General features: G+C 28.0%; 1 long non-coding RNA gene across 5 annotated transcripts in view; it reads left to right on the top strand.

The window, feature by feature from the left end:
* LOC111316898 (uncharacterized) overlaps window positions 1-9,534 on the top strand; it is a 29,501-nt gene continuing 19,967 nt past the window's right edge. Inside the window, exons 1-7 of one of the 5 annotated variants that reach the window (XR_002693433.2) lie at window positions 1-231; window positions 851-943; window positions 2,929-3,044; window positions 3,640-3,692; window positions 4,147-4,293; window positions 4,512-4,592; window positions 4,904-5,024. This is a non-coding gene — a long non-coding RNA (uncharacterized LOC111316898). Of the gene's footprint in view, window positions 944-2,928; window positions 3,045-3,639; window positions 3,693-4,146; window positions 4,294-4,511; window positions 4,593-4,903; window positions 5,025-9,534 lie in introns of all 5 variants that reach the window. The other 4 variants (XR_016333157.1, XR_016333154.1, XR_016333155.1 and 1 more) reach the window with 4 other exon arrangements.

Here is a 9,534-nt window from a genome sequence, read left to right as displayed (position 1 = left end):
TGAGATTTCCTTGCAAGGAAAGGAGACCGAGGTTCCTTTTGCTTTCTAAATTTGCTTCTTCTCAAATAATAAATCAAAAGCTCTCTCTAGTCTTTTTTTTTTTTTTTTGAATCAAACTTAAATCATTTCTCCTAATTTAAAAATCAAACCTTTACTTTTTCTTCTCATCGTCATCATCGTCAGCTGCGTCAACATCGGCATTTTGTCACTAACACCATCGTTTCTTCCCAGGTTGTTTCACCAAAATCATTCTCTATTTTGATTTTGATTTTCTTATGAATCGAGCAATATTTTGGTTTTTCACAAAAACCTAGCTAACAATTATTTAGCTTATTCACTTTCAAAAGCGATCATATTTTTAGAAGAAAAATTAAATCCTCCTGCATTTTCAGAAATGATCTCCAAAATTAACGCAAGAATTAGGGCTGCCTAGAAAAATGTCGATGGCAGGATGCATCAGATCATCTCTCTCTGTTTAACCAGCTTTTAAGAGTCATTCTCAATGTGCTTACACTCACAAATCTACTTTTCGTCAAACCTTGCTTTGCCCTAATCTAACAATAGTCACTTTCTCAAAACTAGTTGTCTTATCTCATTTCTTGCTTTTATTTGTGTAGTATAATTTATATACTTCAAAGGCATGGTTTTGGTTTAGATGTGAAATTGCCTCAATCTGTTTGTTTCATTACAAATGTGATTGTCTTTAAATTTTTATTTTTATTTTTTGTGTAATTGATTGCATTAAAATTTTAGTATTTTATCTTTTTAGTGCAATTTCTTTTGAATATTTGCTTATTTCTTAAGAAAATTGGCAAAAATATTCTTAAATGTATAAATATTCATTGTGTAGGTAAAAATATGAAAAAAAAAGGAAATTTGGAGCTTTTGAACTTATTTTGGATGTATTTTGGTGCAAAAAGCTATGGAAGGCCGAAATTAGCATGTATGTGCTTCTATTGCCGTTCATGAGAGATTTTTATATCCTTTCCTTCTATGATTTTCTTAGCTTACTTGAGTTTAATTAAACTTTATTTCAAGCTTTAATCTTTATATTTTTCATGAGAAAATATTATTTTTAGCTCATTAGTACTTTATCATTTTTGTAGTATTTTTGCATGTGCTAGTTTGGTGACTATTGCATTGGTGCGGTTTGAGGCGACATTTGGGGCTAAGAATTTTTCATGGACAAATTAGCAACTAAATGGTCCTCATTTGGTGCCAAAAAGGGAAGCAAAGGAATTCACTACAGGCTATGTAATGCATTTGATTGATGATCAATCTTGTGGCGCCAATCCTAGCATTCAAAAAGGGAGCAAATGGGTAGCTTAGGTGACAATTTTAAGACTTCTTATTGGACATAATGTTGACTTTTGGGAACTTGAAAGATCCAAGGAAGGAAGCTTGAAGTCAAGTGAAGTAAAAAGAAGCTAACAAAGAAGTTAAGGGAGCTAGGTAGATGACTTGAAAAGACTCTAGAAGATGTGGTAGCTTAGTTGACATTTTGTTACATTTTGATTGATTGAAACACCTCACCTTTGGCCTATAAGTAGGAGGGTTAGCTGGCCATTTGGAGAGACTTTTTTTTTTTTTTTCCATATTTTTCATATTTTTTATTTTCTTGCATTTTACTTTATTTTTTTTCCAACAGTTTCCTCATTTTTTTAGAGGGTTGTTTGGGAGAAAATTACTTTAATTTTTCAAAAAAATTTACTTTTCTTACCTTTATTTTATATGCACTTTAAGAATCTTTTAATAAAAGTTTATGTTTTTTAAGATTTTAAGTTCAATTTCTTGTAATTTCTATTGAATCTCAAATATGTTTGACTAGTTTTGCATCTAAATAACTGGCAATTTTTCCATTGGATCTCAATCAATTCTTGCAAGATTTAATCCAAAATTTTTTTTGTGGATTCTTGATTCATACCTCTATAAATTTGAAAAAGATCATATTCAAATTTGCTATACAAAATACTAGAAAATTTTTGAAAATTTTTGAAAATTTTGATCAAATCCAGAAGCTAAGTTAAAGCTTGAGTGAGTGACAGTACTTCAAAATTCTCATCTCCTAGCAAAGAGATTGGTTTATTCTTTTCTCACTTTGTACCTCTTGATTCATATGTTTACTTGCTTAGTTTCATTTACTTGCTTTTAATTCCATTAATTTCAATTCTATTTGGATAATTTCTTATAACTGCTTTGTTTTTGTTCTTTATGCTATGCAGTTTTTGATCTACTTCATTGAGCTTTGTTTGATTGTTTCTTGCGATTTTTTTGTTTATTTAGATGGTAAACTTGTAGTTCTAGATTACTTTAGCTCAGTTCCAATTCATTCAACTTTTAGAAGTGAAGATCTAATTTTTCTCTTCAAGATTGATAACTTCCATATTTGAATTTTAGCTTTCGATTTTACTTGTCCTTGCTAGATTTGTGATTTTGCTTCTTCAAATAACTCTCAATTCTATTTAGATCTTAGTTTACTTACTTTTTTTGCAATTCAGAAGTTGTTTAGATCAATTAGTAAGTTTCTAGATTTTTCTCTTGTTTTAGTTATTTTTAGTTACTAGTTAGTTATTTTTGGTTTATCCTTCTAAGCTACTGTTTGGTTGTTACTTGAACTTTCTATTTTTGATTTCCTAGCTTAGAACCATATTCAATTCAAGTTACTTTAGCTACTGTTTTGGTTAATTTTTATAGTTTACATACCTTATATGTTATAGATTTTCTTTTTGTTAGAAACATGTTTTGCTTATTTTTTTTATTTAGTTGTTCTTGTTAGCTTAGACTTGTATACACCTTTCGATTGAATCAACTTTAGAGGAATTGTGGGGATACTAAATAGTTAGACTAAGTCTTCTTTAGCTCACCCTTGTGGGACGATATCATGAACTTTGCTAACTATTATTACTTGAACGATTTGTATGTTTGCAGAAATTTCACAATCAATAATTCAGATTTACCAGATGGAGTTAAATTTGGAAAAATTACAAGGAATTGCTAGCATATGACTTCCTGACAGAGGAGGTTTACGTGTAACAGTTTGGAAGGTACATTTTCTTTAATCGTTATTAATTAATTATTTTCTCCATTTGACAATAAGTGTAATATGTTTTTGATGTCTTGAATGTGTTTGAAAAAAACTTTCAGAGATCTTGTATTGGTTGAGCAGATTGTCTCCATTACTAATGTGTTTGACAATATGTATTTTAATGAACATTGAAAAAACCTTTGCTCAACCATCCCCTTTTCCCAAAATGTGATTATACCAATGAATTGTTATTACATGGTTGCCTTGGCTAGCAGAAGACTCTGTTGAGTTTTGAAATTTAATGATTATATTCATAACTAGAATCTAACTTATTGGCTCTATAATTGCTACTTCCTACTGATACTTGTATATTTCCCTGGCAAATTACAGAGTTTGGTTTGTTCATGTTTTATAGTCAGTACGAGTATTTATTGACTTTCAATGTTTAATTCTTGTGATTGCTCCTGGCTTTCTTACTTTCATCTTGGGACTTGTGGGAAGAAGGAGCTTATTGAAACTCTACAAAATTATGCTGTTTATTCCCTTTATCAATAATTATGCTAATACTTCTTTTATTCCCTTTGGTTTTTTGTGGTGGCTAAACAATTGCATAGGTAAAGGTAACTACCGACAAATTTTCACTCTTATGGTTTCTGCTACTCTATTGGTAAGCAAATGTTTCCATTTTCTGTCTTCAGATCATATCAAAATCATCAAATTACATTATATAATGTTGTATATTTCTTTGAGATCCTAGATTCCTTTATAGCTAAACTCTTCTTTAGAAACATCTCAGGTCCTGATCTTTAAGAAAGATAACACTAAGCTTGTTAGATGGTAACAACAATATTAGCTGGTTTTCTTGTTATCAGCATTCCAAAAATCAATAAACAATGTTTTGTTGCTCAATTTGGACCTTAGAATTAGCCTCTATTCTCTTGTCCTCGTATATTCTAATCAAATGCCAAATTCATGAATAATTCTTATGCCGTATAACATCATTAGATTGCTGTCATGATTCCACAGTTGCTAGAAACGAAGGAAACCGAGAGTATGCCTTTTATTTTTTAGTCATTTTCATTTTAATTGAATATTGACATGTATATTCATGGTTTGTCCAGCTTGGGCTTAAGAATGCAGCCTATTCTACAATGGTTAACTGGAATCCTTCCTTGTACTTATCTACTATTTAGAGGAAACCATTTTCCTTGGATATTTCATCAAACTTGGGAAGCATTTTCTCTCTGGTTCCATTTGTTATTGTGGTTGTAAGTGTTCCATTAATATTTACATTAATCCTTATTTCCTCATCTTTTTTTTTTGTTTAAATTACATTGGTACTATTCAAGTCTATATATCACCAATTTCAAAATTATCTTTTCAGCTTACTTTAGCATTTATGAGATCATAAAAACAAATCTTTTAATTACTAGAACCTTTCAATTTAAAATGTTGAGCTAAGTAGTGTAATTTTTTACTTTTACAGGTTTTGTGCAACATTTTGGCTATTATTGTAACATTACCTCTTAAACAACTTTTCTTATTTCACATTCTACTCATAAAAAAGGTAAGCTTGCCAAAAGTTTTCTACCACGTGAAAGTTATTTTTGTTTTAGTACTCTATAGTGGGTGAAGGCTTCATAATTCTTTTTGTCTTATCTTGCACAAGTCAAATCCTAATGAGTATTTAAAGTTAAAGAAAGAAAGAAAAAAGCTAATGAGCTAATTAGGTCATTCTTGCATATGCCTTAGGGAATCAACACATATGAATACTTAATAGTTTTACATAAGCATTAGCAAGAGCAACGAGGAATTGTTGGTTAGCAAAGTCCACAAATGTCCCATGTTTCCTTGTACTAATCTTTATATTGAATCTAGTCAGCACTTGCAAGGATTAAGGACGAAGCATTGCACTTTAATGAGCATAATAATGCTGATAGTGATACTGATGAACTGTTGACATGGCATGACATTTCTCATTAGGAGTCCAATTGAAAAGGTATGTTTTTAATACTTCTTAGATAACTTATATGGGTTAATTGGTTGATATCTTACATGAGGATCTTATATATGATAAATTAACATGAGGATCTTATTATAGTGTCAGATATGACAAACAAAATCCTATGATTCATCCTTTTTTCTTTTGTTGATTGGTTGCTAATCCTATTATAAAACTTTGTTAAGATTATGGCCTCTGGTGCAAGGTTGTGTTTCATATTTGTTAGTGTAGTCTTGTGTTTTATTTTTGTAAAGACACATTTAGGTTAAATATATATAGGTGTAGCATGTCAACTTTTATCACTTATTTAGTGATATTAGTTATTGAACTTTGTCATAATATTCAAGTTCGAGAACCTGTTTATTAGATATAAAAAAAATGTAGAGTTGCTACCAATCTTTTTTATCTAGATGTGATTAGTTACCTATGTAAATCTAACCCTTTTAAAGTTATTCTAAGTTTAAGCTAAGGGTCTTTTTAAAAAAATAGGTTATGGTTTACATCAATAAAATTAAGTTCGGGAGTCAGTTACGTGCAACAAAAGTTTTAGCACCCTATTACACCCAAAATTGATACCAAATTAATCTTATGTTATTTTATTTAAGTTTTAATCAAATATGGTTTTTATTGATTTTGATATTTGAATATTGAAAATTTTTTTTTAATCTTTTACCAAAAAAGAGATTTTTTTCACCTCAAGAGTATTTAAGATAAATTCGTTGTTTACTTAAAAAGACTTTGTAGTCGGATTTATTAAATATCTTATTAAATTCAAATTCCTTTTATTTATTCACAAAATATTGTTATAAAAAAATTCTATAGCAAACACCATAGAAAAAATCATGCAATAATATTATAATTAAAACATGCAAAATAGATCATGAAAATATCATAATAAATATTATGCCAAAATAATCATGCAAAAATAAATCATAATATATAATGCAAATAAATAAATTCCAATTCAAAATATCATGCAAAAATATCATAATAAATCATGCAAATAAATATAATAAAAACCACATAAATAAATATAATAATAACAATCCTATCAGAGTTTTTTTTTTTCTTTTTCTCATCACTTTTAATTCAATCACAATTAAAAGTACTAAAACATAAAAAAAAAGAACTAAAAAATTAAAATTAAAAATAAAAAATAAAAAGAAAATCTATGATTGGGTCTGGTCAAGAAATGGGTTAAACAGATTTAGGCGGAGTTGAGCTTTCTCTAAACAATGTGGTTTGCATTTAATGTTTAAGCCAAAAAACTAAGGCCTTCAGAATTTCCTTCTCTTTTCTCTTTCTAGCTTAAAAACTACTCCTTTGAAACTCAAAACTTTGTGTTGCTTGATGATTCTAATTATCTTAATTGCTTGTTGATTCTTTGATTATTGGTTCTTTCTCCTCGAGAATTGGGCTCTTTATTAAGGATTGATTCCCTTTTTAATTTAGAAAATTTTAGTGCTAATTGAATTTATCAAGATGTTGTCAAAAATTTTTTTCCTTGCAGAAACTTGATTTCGAAGAATTAACAAAATCAAACTCAATCTTTAAATTTCAAATCTAAATAAAATCACAATCTTTAAAAAATCAAAGTTTATTTTTTTTACCAAATAACAAAAAATAAAAAACACTTTAGGGTCTTTAAATTTGGGCTTAAAAAGTAACTTTTAAAACCCAATATCAAAATACAATTCGAGACCTAACAATATTAAAAAGACCTTGGACAAAATAGAGTGTCTACAGTTATCTCTTTTTGTACATTTTTTATGAAATAGGAATTGTATAAAGACAAAAGACATTCATTTTGTTCGAGTCAAAGAAAAATTGAAAAAACTCTTCTCAGCAGAGGTTTTGAAACTTTAAAAATATTAATTGAATAAATTCAAAAATTGATTTAGAGATCTTCACAAATTTTATCTTGAGGTTTTAACAATACACCTAAAAATGTATCTAAAGGTTTTGAAAATGATACATGCATGATTTAACGAAGTACCTAGAGATTTTAAAGATAATGCCTGAAGGTTTTAAAGATGACATTTAGAGGTTTTTAAAAATGATACTTGGAGGTTTTGAAATGATACTAAGAGGTTTTTAAAAATGATACCTAGAGGTAGTTTTGAAATGATACCCGAAGGTTTTAAATATGATACCCTAAGGTTTTAAATATGATAACTTGTAGTTTTGGAAAAGATTTTCAATTTTTTTTTAAAAATCATGCCTGGAGGTCTTTTAGATCATATCCTAAAGTCTTATAGATCATGCTTTGAGATCTTAGAGATTATGTTAGGAGGTCTTAGAGATTATTCTCGGAGGTCTTATAAATCATACTCAAAAGTCTTGTAGATAATGCCTTGAGGTCTAATAAATCATTCTCATCTTTAAAAAAGCTCCTTTGTAATAAAGGCTTTGAAACTTAAACATCAAATCTAAAAAGCATTTAGAGGTTTTAAGGATCATGCACTGAGGTTTTATAGATCATTCTCATATTTGAAAAAGCTCCTCTTTAATAGATGTTTTGAAACTTTAAAATCAAATCTAAAAAGGTACCCAGAGGTCTTAAGAATCATGTCCTGGGATCTTATAGATTATTTTCATATTTGAAAAAGCTCATTCTTAATAGAGGTTTTGAAACTTAGAAAAATCTCTTCTGAAATAAAAACATCTTATCTTGAAACATGTTTCACTTATCAAGGCTCAATACTTTTACAAATTTTATTTTGAAAGTTTTTCTTAACCAAAACTTATCACTTTGTCATGAAAATTTGTCCTTAATCAAAAATTAAAATCTCATTCTAAAAAAAAATTGCTCAATTGAGGATCAAAATCTTATATTTCAAAATTTTCAACCTTTAAAAGTCTAAATCCACAGTTAAAACTAAATATGCAATGAATGAAATGGATGACATGAATGTAATGCAAGTAAAAGCCGACATCATGCATCTTTGATTGTGGTAAAACGGTTATCAAGTTTTCCTCCAATTTTTTTTAACTCGAAGCATTTCATTTTTCAAAACTATTCCTCTTATCCACGGATCTTCTCCAATTCTTAAACTTAGACATTTTCCTTAAAATAGTCATTTTTATGATATTGAAAATTACATATTTTTTATCCACACCAATTCATGTCAATTCAAATATAAATGTTTTCACTACAAATGCTGTAATATGACAACAAAAGAAATTACCTCACATAACTATTCCATAATCCAAAAATGCATATTCTTTTGAAAATATGTGAATGAATTTCTTAAAAATTGGTGATTGCTATATAGAATGATAAAGTTAATCTCAACTTGGTCTATTCGAAAGGGTAAAATGGTTTGACACATTAAGATCTTAATTATCAAAGGAGATTTTGCCACTGGATGGAAAAACAAATCAATATTTCTTCATCTAGGCTCATAAATGAAAACTTATCTTTAAACCACAATCCATTTTTACACTCTGTTAATTTCTTGATATGGTATTTTAAAAAATGTCAAGACTAATTGTAATAGGCTTAAAATTTCTAGGAAAGAAAGAAAGACTTAAATTTCAAAACAAATCTTCAGATTAGGGTTCATCTTATTGGATTTCTTAAAGGTTTTCATTGTTCATTCAAAATCCCTTCCTCTAATTAAATTGCTTGAGTTACTTTCAAAATTTTAATCTCATTTAAGACTACCTTTTCAAGTTTTTATCATAGAGTTTCATTCAATCTTTTTTTTTCTTCTTTTTTCCATTTTTTTATTATTTCATCATGTATTTGAAAACTTAAAGTTCATTCACAATAAAAAAGTGATGGTGATTTCCTAAAGAAAAGTTATTCAATTTAGATATCCACACTTGATCAAAATAGATTTTTCAAAAGACGTAACATAGGCTTGAGTTTTAGGATTATGAAAAAAAGGATAACTAGACCTAAAAAATTATTTAAAAATAATCAAACCAAAAATTATTTCTTTTCTCAAAGACATTTTCCTTTCCATATTTTTTCATCTTTGTTTTTCTCTTTTTTTTCATTCCATCTCATTTTTTTTCTTTCATGTTTCCACTTTTTAACAAATTAAGTCCAAAATTTTAGAACTTGCTTTTTTACTGTAGGTATTCTTTCTTATCTTTAACTTTGGATATAATACTTTCTCAAAAAGATCCATATTCAAACTTGCTCACAAGTGTAAAGGGTGATTCTTAATTAAAATCTCTTAAGAAAGAATTCAACTTTGTGAAGGGTATATGAAAAATAGCCATATCTCATATAAATTGTAAACATTTCATTGAAAATCGATTCTCAAGAAAAATTTTTTTTATTGTTTTTGAATCATTTGAATGTTTCATATACATGATGTTACAATCAAATTTTTTTTTTTTTTTGCAACTTATGTATCATCTTAATTTGTTATATTGAATGAAGGCCTAATTATTGTTGCATGAATCAAAAAGATAAATGTGAGTAGAGGATAATAGATTGAAAAAAAAGTCAAGATGTTGGATAAAAATGTAGCTCTTTCATTATTGAAAAGAT

Source organism: Durio zibethinus, chromosome 24 (assembly GCF_047325235.1).
Source record: "Durio zibethinus cultivar Kanyao isolate XHJ-2024 chromosome 24, ASM4732523v1, whole genome shotgun sequence".
NCBI lineage: Eukaryota > Viridiplantae > Streptophyta > Magnoliopsida > Malvales > Malvaceae > Durio > Durio zibethinus.
The sequence above is the reverse complement of the archived record's forward strand: the minus strand, read 5'-3'. Positions and strand labels throughout refer to the sequence as shown.